This window comes from Oryx dammah, unplaced genomic scaffold (assembly GCF_014754425.2).
Source record: "Oryx dammah isolate SB20612 unplaced genomic scaffold, SCBI_Odam_1.1 HiC_scaffold_17, whole genome shotgun sequence".
NCBI classification, from domain to species: domain Eukaryota; kingdom Metazoa; phylum Chordata; class Mammalia; order Artiodactyla; family Bovidae; genus Oryx; species Oryx dammah.
In genome coordinates this window covers 821,857-830,078 of record NW_024070201.1, presented here as the reverse complement: position 1 = coordinate 830,078, position 8,222 = coordinate 821,857, and the positions used below count along the sequence as shown (strand labels likewise).

Below are 8,222 nucleotides of genomic sequence, written 5' to 3'. Positions count from 1 at the left end.
GGGGACTGATCAGAAGCTACTTCTCAATAAATTTATCTTTAAACAAATTCCTAAAATTAGTTTATTTTAATTTAGCAAAGATCTTAAAATTCTGCTATGGAAACAAATTTTATTTATTTTAAAATTCTATCTCTATTACAATGCAATTATTCACCATGTAGGTAACAAAGTTAACTTATTCATCATAGGGAGAATTGAACAGTACATCTAAACAGAAATTGATCAAGAAGCCAAGTATGAGGCTGATTATGAAAATATATAGTATGAAAATGAAGACACCATGAAAACATCTTAAAATAATTTATCCTAACTTATTTTTATGATTTATTATTTTAAAAGTTTTTGATGGAGCACATTGTTAACCAACCACTGTCATCTTTTCAGAAGCATTCAAAACTCTATTGTGGATTGATAAAAGACATTCATGTCGACTAACACAGTTGCTGATCACAATTTGCTGGAAGAACTAACATAAATCAGTCAGTATACATTAACACAGATTCTTAGTAGGGAGTATTTTGAGTATCTGATTTTATTCAGAGACACTTAAATGAGTCCTATTAAACCTACTAATAATTAATGCCTTTAAAATCATAGGATCCTCTTCTCAATAAGCACTTCTAAATATTGGTTCATGAATTATATCATTTCAGGTGATTTACGTGTTCCATCAAACTAACCATGGAAAAATGCAATAATGTCACTGCATTTATTCTTTTGAAACTTTCCAAAAACAAGAACACTGAAATCTTTTGCTTCATCTTGTTTTTATTTTGCTACATTGCTATTTGGATACGAAATGTGCTCGTCATGATTTCTATCACCTGCAGTCAGCTCATTGAGCAACCCATGTATTTTTTCCTTTATTATCCCTCAAAGCAAAATGGTTGTCTGAGGAGGCAATACAAATAGCTGTGAAAAGAAGAGAAGTGAAAAGCAAAGGAGAAAAGGCAAGATATAAGCATCGAAATGTCGAGTTCCAAAGAATAGCAAGGAAAGGTAACAAAGCCTTCCTCAGTGATCAATGAAAAGGAATAGAGGAAAACAACAGAATGGGAAAGACTAGAGATTTCTTCAAAAAAAAAAAAAATTAGAGCTACAAAGGGAAACATTCATGTAAAGATGGGCTCAATAAAGGACAGAAATGGTATGGAACTAACAGAAGCAAAAGATACTAAGAAGAAGTGGCAAGAATACACAGAACTGCACAAAAAAGATCTTCACAACCCAGATAATCACGATGGTTTGCTCACTCACCTAGAGCCAGACATGCTGAAATGTGAAGTCAAGTAGGCCTTAGGAAGCAGCACCATGGACAAAGCTAGTGGAGGGGATGGAATTCCAGTTGAGTTATTTCAAATCCTGAAAGAGGATGCTGTGAAAGTGCTGCACTCAATATGCCAGGAAATTTGGAAAACTCAGCAGTGGCCACAGGACTGGAAAAGGTCAGTTTTCATTCTCATTCAAAAGAAAGGCAATGCCAAAAAAAAAAAAATGCTCAAACTACTGCACAATTGCACTCGTCTCACATGCTAGTAAAGTAATGCTCAAAATTCTCCAAGCCAGGCTTCAGAAATACGTGAACTGTGAACTTCCTGATGTTCAAGCTGGTTTTAGAAAAGGCAGAGGAACCAGAGATCAAATTGCCAACATCCGCTGGATCATGGAGAAAGCAAGAGAGTTCCAGCAAAATATCTATTTCTGCTTTATTGACTATGCCAAAGCCTTTGACTGTGTGGATCACAATAAACTGTGGAAAAATTCTGAAAGAGATGGAAATAAGAGACCACCTGACCTACCTCTTGAGAAATCTGTATGCAGGTCAGGAAGCAACAGTTAGGACTGGACATGGAACAACAGACCGTTTCTAAATGGAAAAAGGAGTGCGTCAAGGCTGTATATTGTCACCCTGCTTGTTTAACTTATATGCAGAGTACATCATAAGAAACGCTGGACTGGAAGAAACACAAGCTGGAATCAAGATTACCGGGAGAAATATCAAATAACCTCAGATATGCAGATAACACCACTCTTATGGCAGAAAGTGAAGAGGAACTAAAAAGCCTCTTGATGAAAGTGAAAGAGGAGAGTGAAAAAGTTGGCTAAAAGCTCAACATTCAGAAACTAAGATCATGGAATCTGGTTGATCACTTCATGGGAAATAGATGGGGAAACCGAAGAAAGAGTGTCAGACTTTTTTTGAGGGGGCTCCAAAATCACTGCAGATGGTGACTCAGTTCAGTTAAGTTCAGTATCTCAGTCATGCCCGAGTTTTTGTGACCCCATGAATCGCAGCACGCCAGATCTCCCTGTCCAGCACCAACTCCCGGAGTTCACCCAGACTCATGTCCATCGAGTCAGTGATGCATCCAGCCATCTCATCCTCTGTTGGCCCTTCTCCTGTCCCCAATCCCTCCAATATCAGAGTCTTTTCCAATGAGTCAACACTTCTCATGAGGTGGCCAAAATAATGGAGTTTCAGCTTTAGCATCATTCCTTCCAAAGAACATCCAGGGCTGATCTCCTCCAGCATGGACTGGTTGGATCTCCTTGCAGTCCAAGGGACTCTCAAAGGTCTTCTCCAACACCACAGTTCAAACTCATCAATTCTTTGGTGCTCAGCTTTCTTCACAGTCCAACTCTCACATCTATACATGACCACTGGAAATGCCATAGCCTTGACTAGATGGAACTTTGTTGGCAAAGTAATGTCTATGCTTTTGAATATGCTATCTAGGTTGGTCATAACTTTTCTTCCAAGGAGTAAGTGTCTTTTAATTTTATGGCTGCAGTCACCATCTGCAGTGATTTTGGAGCCCCCCAAAAATAAAGTCTGACACTGTTTCCACTGTTTCCCCATTTATTTCCTATGAAGTGATGGGACCAGATGCCATGATCTTCATTTTCTGAATGCTGAGCTTTAAGCCAACTTTTTCACTCTCCTGTTTCACTTTCATCAAGATACTTTTTAGTTCCTCTTCACTTTCTGTCATAAGGATGGTGTCATCTGCATATCTGTGGTTATTGATATTTCTCCCAGCAATCTTGATTCCAGCTTGTGCTTCTTCCAACCCAGCATTTCCCATGATGTACTCTGCATATAAGTTATGAAATTAAAAGTCTCTTACTCCTTTGAAAGAAAGTTATGATCAACCTATATAGCGTATTAAAAAGCAAAAACATTACTTTATCAATAATAGTCTGCAGGCGAAGGAGGGCCTAGAGGAGCCATCCCATGTTGAAAGTCAGGAACGGTGGTGTTAAGGAGATACCACTCATCCAAGGTAAGGAGCAGTGGCTGTGCTTTGCTGGAGCAGCCATGAAGAGATATCCCCACGTCCAAGGTAAGAGAATCCCAAGTAAGATGGTAGGTGTTGCAAGAGGGCATCAGAGGGCAGACACACTGAAACCATACTCACAGAAAACTAGTCAATCTAATCACAGTAGGACCATAGCCTTGTCTAACTCAATGAAACCAAGCCATGCCTGCGGGGCAACCCAAGACCAGCGGGTCATGGTGGAGAGGTCTGACAAAACGTGGTCCACTAGAGAAGGGAATTGCAAGCCACTTCAATATTCTTGCCTTGAGAACCCCATGAACAGTATGAAAAGGCAATATGATAGGATATCAAAAGAGGAACTCCCCAGGTCATTAGGCGACCAATATGCAACTGGAGATCAGAGGAGAAATAACTACAGAAAGAACGAAGGGATAGAGCCAAAGCAAAAACAATACCCAGTTTTGGATGTGACTGGTGATAGAAGCAAGATCCGATGCTGTAAAGAGCAATATTGCATAGGAATCTGGAATGTCAGGTCCATGAATCAAGGCAAATTGGAAGTGGCCAAACAAGAGATGGCAAGGGTGAACATCAACATTCTAGGAATCAGTGAACTAAAATGGACTGGAATGGGTGAATTTAACTCAGATGACGATTATATCTACTACTGCGGGCAGGAATCCCTCAGAAGAAATGGAGTAGCCATCATGGTCAACAAAAGAGTCCGAAATGCAGTACTTGGATGCAATCTCAAAAATGACAGAATGATCTCTGTTCATCTCCAAGGCAAAACATTCAATATCATAGTTACCCAAGTCTTTGCCTCAACCAGTAGTGCTGAAGAAGCTGAAGTTGAACGGTTTTATGAAGACCTACAAGACCTTTTAGAACTAACACTCAAAAAAGATGTCCTTTTAATTATAGGGGCCTGGAATGAAAAGTAGTAAGTCAAGAAACACCTGGAGTAACAGGAAAATTTGGCCTTGGAATGCAGAATGAAGCAGGGCAAAGACTAATAGAGTTTTGTCAAGAAAATGCACTGGTCATAGCAAACACCCTCTTCCAACAACACAGGAGAATACTCTACACATGGACATCACCAGATGGTCAATACTGAAATCAGATTGATTATATTCTATGCAGCCAAAGACAGAGAAGCTCTATACAGTCAACAAAAACAAGACCAGGAGCTGACTGTGGCTCAGATCATGAACTCCTTATTATCAAATTCAGACTGAAATTGAAGAAAGTAAGGAAAACTGCTAGACAATTTAGGTATGACCTAAATCAAATCCCTTATGATTATACAGTGGAAATGAGAAACAGATTTAAGGGCCTAGATCTGATAGATAGGGTGCCTGATGAACTATGGATGGAGGTTCGTGACATTGTACAGGAGACAGGGATCAAGACGATCCCCATGGAAAAGAAATGCAAAAAAGCAAAATGGCTGCCTGGGGAGGCCTTACAAATAGCTGTGAAGAGAAGAGAGGTGAAAAGCCAAGGAGAAAAGGAAAGATATAAGCATCTGAATGCAGAGTTCCAAAGAATAGCAAGAAGAGAAAAGAAAGCCTTCTTCAGCGAACAATGCAAAGAAATAGAGGAAAACAACAGGTTGGGAAAGACTAGAGATCTCTTCAAAAAAATTAGAGATACCAAGGGAACATTTCATATAAAGATGGGCTAGATAAAGGACAGAAAAGGTATAGACATAACAGAAGCAGAAGATATTAAGAAGAGGTGGCAAGAATACGTGGAAGAACTGTACAAAAAAGATCTTCATGACCAAGATAGTCATGATGATGTGATCACTAATCTAGAACCAGACATCTTGGAATGTGAAGTCAAGTGGGCCTTAGAAAGCATCACTATGAACAAAGCTAGTGGAGGTGATGGAATTCCAATTGAGCTGATTCAAATCCTAAAAGAGGATGCTGTGAAAGTGCTGCACTCAATATGCCTGCAAATTTTGAAAACTCAGCACTAGCCACAGGACTGGAAAAGCTCATTTTTCATTCCAATTCCAAAGAAAGGCAATGCCAAAGCATGCTCAAGCTACCACACAGTTGCACTCATCTCACATGCTAGTAAAGTAATGCTCAAAATTCTCCAAGCCAGGCTTCAGCAATACGTGAACCATGATGTTCAAGCTGGATTTCGAAAAGGCAGAGGAACCAGAGATCAAATTGCCAACATCCGCTGGGTCATGGAAAAAGCAAGAGAGTTCCAGAAAAACATCTATTTCTGCTTTATTGACTATGCCGAAGACTTTGACTGTGTGGATCACAATAAACTGTGGAAAATTCTGAAAGAGATGGGAATACCAAGCCACCTGACCTACCTCTTGAGAAATCTGTATGCAGGTCAGGAAGCAACAGTAAGAACTGAACATGGAACAACAGACTGGTTCCAAATAGGAAAAGGAGTATGTCAAGGCTTTATATTGTCACAGTACTTATTTAACTCATATGCAGAGTACATCATGAGAAACACTGGACTGGAACAAACACAAGCTGGAATCAAGATTGCCGGGAGAATATCAATAACCTCAGATATGCAGATGACACCACCCTTATGGCAGAAAGTGAAGAGGAGCTAAAAAGCCTCTTGATGAAAGTGAAAGAGGAGACTGAAAAAGTTGGCCTAAAGCTCAACATTCAGAAAACGAAGATCATGGCATCCGGTCCCATCACCTCATGGGAAATAAGTGGGGAAACTGTGGAAACGGTGTCAGACTTTATTATTGGGGGCTCCAGATTCACTGAAGATGGTGACTGCAGCCATGAAATCAAAAGACGCTTACTCCTTGGAAGAAAAGTTATGACCAACCTAGGTAGCATATTGAAAAGCAGAGACATTACTTTGCCGACTAAGGTCCGTCTAGTCAAGGCTATGGTTTTTCCTGTGGTAATGTATGGATGTGAATGTTGGAGTGTGAAGAAGGCTGAGCGCCAAAGAATTGATGCTTTTAAACTGTGGTGCTGGAGAAGACTCTTGAGAGTCTCTTGGACTGCAAGGAGATCCAACCAGTCTGAAGGAGATCAGCCCTGGGATTTCTTTGGAAGGAATGATGCTAAAGCTGAAACTCCAGTACTTTGGCCACTTCATGAGAAAAGTTGACTCATTGGAAAAAATTCTAATGCTGGGAGGGATTGGGCGCAGAAGGAGAAGGGGACGACAGAGGATGAGATGGCTGGATGGCATCACGGACTTGATGGATGTGAGTCTGAGTGAACTCCGAATGATTGTGATAAACAGGGAGGCCTGCCGTGATGCGATTCATGGGGTCACAAAGAGTCAGACACGACAGAGTGACTGAACTGAACTGAACTGAATCAGGCTATGGTTTTTCCAGTGGTCATGTATGAATGTGAGAGTTGGACTGTGAAGAATGCTGAGAGCAGAAAAATTCATGCTTTTTAACTATGGTGTTGGAGAAGACACTTGAGAGTCCCTTGGACTGCAAGGAGATCCAACCAGTCCATGCTGAAGGAGATCAGTCCTGTGATTTCTTTGGAAGGAATGATGTTACAGTTGCAATTCCAGTACTTTGGCCACCTCATGCGAATAGTTGACTGGAAAAGACTCTGATGCTGGGAGGGATTGGGGGCAGAAGGAGAAAGAGATGCCAGAGGTTGAGATGGCTGGATGGCATCACAGATTCGATGGACATGAGTTTGAGTGAACTCCAGGATTAGGTGATGGACAGGAAGGCCTGGCATGCTCCTATTCATGGAGTTGCAAAGAGTTGGACATGACTGAGTGACTGAACTGAACTGAACTGTGTCCTTTGCTACACATCTATGGTGATAGCCAAGCTAATAACTGATCTACTTTCAGTAATCAGGACCATTTCCTATAGGAACTGCATGGCACAGCTCTTTACCATGCATTTCTTTCGAGGCATTGAGATCTTTAATCTCACTGGAATGGCCTATGACCATTAGGTGGCCATCTGTAAGCCCCTGCACTACACCATCGGCATGAGCAGGCAGAGGTGTAATGCCATCATCATTGCCTGCTGTACTGGGGCATTTATACACTCTGCCAGTCAGTTTCTTTTCACCATCTTCTTACCCTTCTGTGGCCCCAATGAGTTAGATCACTACTTCTGTGAGGTGTATTCTTTGCTGAATCTGGCCTGCTTGAATACGTGCATAAGTTTCTTACTGATTGCTAATTCAGGTCTAGTTGTTTTGGTGACCTTTGCTGTCTTGATACTGTCTTACTTTTTTATATTGTTCGGAATCAAGGCATATTCCATGCAGAGCCACAACAAAGCTTTCTCCACTGGCAGTTCTCATATCACAGTTGTAGTCCTGTTTTTCACACCTGCATCATTCATTTACATCAGACAAGCCATAACTTTCCAGAAGATAAAATGTTAGCTCTTTTTTACATCATCATTGCCCCAGTGTTCAACCCTCTGATCTACATGCTGAGAAACATGGAGAGGAAGGAAAGTTGGCATCGTCTTGTACTTCTGGAAAGAAAGTAACTTTTCTGAAGCTTTTTGGCGTTTCATGACGATGTTCTGTGAGACCATGGCTGGGAATAAGATCCATTCTCATCACCTCTGCTAGGAGAGATAAGTGAAAAAGACACACACACAAAAAGTATATCCTGTCTGTTGTTCTATGTTTCTACACTGGCACCTTACATAATTTTAATCATTATTCTTACCCTCCTTCATCTGTCTTAACAATTAAGGACTATGTTTATGCAAAATAGCCAAACTATGTGGTAAAAAAAAAAGTTACATCACATATTTAGCATCCGATTGAAAAAAGATAAAATAAATCATGCACATTTTATGCCTTAAAATGCTGAGAAACTGAATAACATATTACCTTCTATTTTCAAACTTTTATTTGACTATACATGCACGTCAGTCATGTATAGTTCATGAACGGTCAAAAACTGAGCAACACCATGTAGTCA

General features: G+C 40.5%; 1 pseudogene; it reads left to right on the top strand.

The window, feature by feature from the left end:
• Positions 1-681: 681 nt before the first annotated feature.
• Positions 682-7,885, top strand: LOC120876121 (annotated as a pseudogene).
• The last annotated feature ends 337 nt before the right edge of the window (positions 7,886-8,222 follow it).